Here is a 4,408-nt window from a genome sequence, read left to right on the forward strand (position 1 = left end):
CAAGTTCTCCATGATTCTGTGGTGCTAGAATGTTTTTCCCTCACTCTCTTTTAGAAAAAGGATGGGGCTGGGGGAGTTACTTCAGGAAGAATTAGCAAAATAAATGTTCAAAGTGACCTTATTTTGAAGTTAAAGAAACAGGAAAGAGACAGTAAACATTATCATAGAAAGAAATGCTATTTTAATTTGAAAAAAAGAGGTTGCTAGAAAGTAAATTTCAGAAAGACTAGAGAGTCAGGTTAATCCTTAAGTATATATATAATGTGGTTGTCAAGATATGCCCATTTAGGGGAAACTAAATAGTTCATCTTTTTTCCAGAATGATATGGTAACAGAGCTTCAGGAGTTTATCAGTTTAGAGTATGGTAATGTTAGTTATTACAGAAAATTATGGGACATGTAAGGATTTAAGAATAGATCAACCACCCCCCCCAAAGAATTTTGCCTCTATAAAAGTTATTCAGTTTACTCTATTTGAAGAAATGGGGGACAGGGAATATTCTGATTAGGCTAAGGGATTTATGGATGACTATTTCCCTTCTCCAGGGTTTTAGCAGTTATAATCAAGAAATGCTAACTATTAAAAGCTTGGAATGGAAAATGTATTGTGACAAGTGGAATCATATCTGTGGTTTATATAGCTGTATAAGCTAAGTGACTAGCTCAGAGTAGTATGAATTAAAGTCAAGAAGAGCTAATGAAAAGGACTTAAGTGTGGAAATTGGTTGAAGCATGTAGACAGGTTTGAGCAGGTTTGATTTCGTATACTAAAGATGGATTTTTGGGAACTTTGTAAAGCAGTTTCCAAATCATTCTAAGAAGAGAAGGAAGTGGTTGTGCAGTGACCCCTCCCTCACGGAACTTGTAGTGGCTATGCAGAGTTAAGGGAAGGGAATTCTTTTTTTGTTGTTGTTTTTGTTTTTGTTTTTGCAAGGCAATGGAGTTAAGTGGCTTGCCCAAGGCCACACAGCTAGGAAATTATTAAGTGTCTGAGGCTGGATTCCAACTCTGGTACTCCTGACTCCAGGGCCAGTGTTCTATCCACTGCGCCACCTAGCCACTCCAGGAGGGGAATTCTTAAAGAGAAAAGCTGTGGTTTGGGGAGAGTTTAGAAAAGTTTAGGGGAAGATTGAGAAGTTCTAGGAGGAAAGATTTGTTATCCTTACGAGATTCTGGGAAAGATTCCATGCTTTCTCCCTGGATTGGGGGAAAGGTTGGTGGGTTGGACATGTGGTGATCTCAATCCCATCCATCATCTTGTTAAGACTTGAACCCTAGACCCAGCCCACTTGAGAGCCCCACCCACCTGTGGAGGGAATGGGGATAGACAGGAGAGCTCAAGTTCTTAAGCCTTAAAGGGAAAGAGACCTCTCCACAGGTGGGATATGTAATTGGGGAAAAAAAAATATCTAAGATCCAGGAGTTAAGAGACTCCTTTATTGAAAGAAAATCACATTTAATGAATATCTGCTGGCCACATGTCCTGAGTGATGACTCTCATTGTTTGTAACATTTCTGAACCAGAGTTTTGGCAAACAAACTGAGGGTTTTAAAAGAGGGATACTGGTGTTGTAACATTCTGACAAAATTTGTACAGAATGGGAGGAATTACATAACCTAGATTGTTAAATTAGTTTAGGATTAAATTATTTTAACACTATTGTAGCTTTAGCAAGGAGTGATGTGGTTTGGGATTTAAAACTTTATTGTAACAGCTTTAGGTTAACAAAAAGTGGTATTGGGTTACAAAGAAGTGAAATACCTAGCTTATCAGGGATGTTTACTGATTTCTTTCTTTTTTTTTTTTTTTTTTTTTTTTTTTAGGATTTTGCAAGGCAAATGGGGTTAAATGGCTTGCCCAAGGCCACACAGCTAGGTAATTATTAAGTTTCTGAGCCTGGATTTGAACTCAGGTACACCTGACTCCAGGGCCAGTGCTTTATCCACTGCACCATCTAGTTGCCCCTGTTTACTGATTTCTTTTGGGAAAAGCTCTAATTGGTTTTAATGTTAAGCCTAATATTGCTAACAATTGTATTTTTATTTTGGATAGAGCTTTTGGAATGTGAGTGCTGGATTCACTGTACTCTAGAGTTTTTATCAAACTAAATTGTTGGAAAGTTAGTTGAGTTGTAATTACATTGGGGTTTTAAATGTGTCATATGGCAGAGGCAGCACCGGGCGCAGCGGGCCAAGCCAGGGACTGGGCCGCCATGGGAGACACAGAGAAGGGCAAGATCTTCATGCAGAAGTGCACCCGGGGCCACACGGTGGAGAAGGGCGGCAAGCACAAGACCGGCCCCAACCTGCATGGGCTGTTCTGCCACAAGACAGGCCAGGCCACTGGCTTCTCCTACACCAACACCAACAACAGCAAAGGCATCACCTGGGGAGACGACACCTTGATGGAGTACCTGGAGAACCCCAAGAAGTACATCCACAGCACGAGGATGATCTTCGCAGGCATCAAGAAGAAGGGTGAGAGGGCCGACTTGATAGCCTACCTGAAGAAGGCCACCAACGAGTAATGCATGCCGCCGCCTTATTTATTGTCAGAAGCAGCCCATAAGACTTCTTTCCTTTTTGTACGTGTACCATAATGACCCTATTTAAATTGGTTTCATCGACCTGAGCATTTCGATCATGAATGACTGTTCTAATAGAGAAATTATGTAGATGAGGTAGGCTTGGGTTTAGGTAAGAAATATCCCTTCTCTCTGTTTTGCCCATAAGTCCAGTCACAACCAAGCTGTCACACTTGAATATTTATTTTAAAAGATTTAGGCAACTTTTTTTTTTTAAAAGCAAGGGCTAGGTGCCTGTGTCCCACGTCTTAGAAAAGTTTTAATTAAATCTGGCTTCTTTCACCAAACTATGGGGAAAGCCTACTAAATAATTTCATATGACTTTTACCTGTTATGGGGTTTTGGGGGTGGGGGCACTGTTCTTGGGCGGGGGGGGGGGGCATTATGCCCCAGCCTATCCAAAGGCCAGTCCTATTGAATCCATCTTAAGTTACCTAACTATGTGAATAAGTAACTTAATTATAATAATTTCATTAAATACTGCCTTTAACTTGTTGAAAGGCATTTCAGTGTACTGTCTAAGGACTGAGTAAAGGGCATCCCATCACTGCAGGAGTTCAGTTGGAGATATGATCTCCTGACTTGCTAAGTACCTGTTTTGAAGACTTGTTAAATTGAAAGATTACAGACATGTTCTTAGTATGCGAATAGCAGTGGTATATTCACTTGGAGAGCCCAGTTTAGGGATGTACCATTAGTACTACTCTGTAGCCATATTTAAAACTTAATGCACTTAGAGGATTCAGTTGTATGGAGATGTGCCATTAATGCATCCATGATCACCCCCAAAACTTGATTCAGCAATTAAACATTTGTGAATATACTTTCCCTGAAAAAAAAAAATAAATGTGTCATATGTATGAGATTGGATTCTGAGAATTTGGGTAAAGAGACAAAAGTGTAAAGAACATGGAATATTCATTTTTCTCTTGTACTAAGGGAAATGTAATGTTTAAATAAGAATTTTATGATTAATGTATATTAATAACGTATGTTTAATTTTAAAGAAGTCAAGAATGTGGACTTCTCTCTTACTGCAGACAGCTGATGGGGGGCTCTGAACAAATTGCAATTGTGGGCCCTATTGTAAGGTAACTTATTGATGAATAAGATATTTTTATCAGTTATATGATATTCTTTTGTAACCATAAGATTATATTTGCAATATTTAGCTATCTGTTGTGAATATGTTATTTAAATACCATATTGTTATAGCCTGAGATTAATGTGATTACTTTGAAGGGCAATAAGGGAAATATGAAAAAGTATGACCCTTTCTGGGATAGATCTGTGGGTTCATGAATAATGCAATAATGGAGGAATTTCTTTGTACAATCTAGTAATTTGTGTGTTACTCTGTTACTCTTATTGATGTCCTGTTATAATGAAATTAATAATGCATGTTGGAAATTTAAAGCTACCTAAGATGTTTTAATGGTTTTAAAGAATTCTGAAACGTAATTTTTATGTTAGGGGGGGTGGCTAGGTGGCTCAGTGGATAGAACACTGGCCCCGGAGTCAGGAGACCTGGGTTCAGGTCAGACCTCAGACACTTAGTGATTGCTTAGTTGTGTGACCTTGAACAAGTCACTTAACCCAATTGCCTTGGGAAAAAATAACCATTTGTATGTTGAGGACAGCTAGTAGATAAACAAGTTTATGTATAGAAGTTTCTAGCTATGTTTGTGAATTGGGAATATTTTGGATCTATATATGTATATTCCAAAGCAGTGGTTGTTTGCTTTGAAGTAGAAGCACTATATAATATAGGAAAGATAATGATAAGATAATTTAATATTTCTCTATACAATCTCCTGGACAAA

At 38.4% G+C, this 4,408-nt stretch overlaps 1 pseudogene; it reads left to right on the forward strand.

Moving 5' to 3' along the window:
* The first annotated feature begins 2,213 nt into the window (after window positions 1–2,213).
* LOC141489829 (cytochrome c, somatic pseudogene) lies at window positions 2,214–2,528 on the forward strand (annotated as a pseudogene).
* The last annotated feature ends 1,880 nt before the right edge of the window (window positions 2,529–4,408 follow it).

The sequence above is a fragment of the Macrotis lagotis genome, chromosome 5 (genome assembly GCF_037893015.1).
Source record: "Macrotis lagotis isolate mMagLag1 chromosome 5, bilby.v1.9.chrom.fasta, whole genome shotgun sequence".
Classification (NCBI taxonomy): Eukaryota; Metazoa; Chordata; class Mammalia; order Peramelemorphia; family Peramelidae; genus Macrotis; species Macrotis lagotis.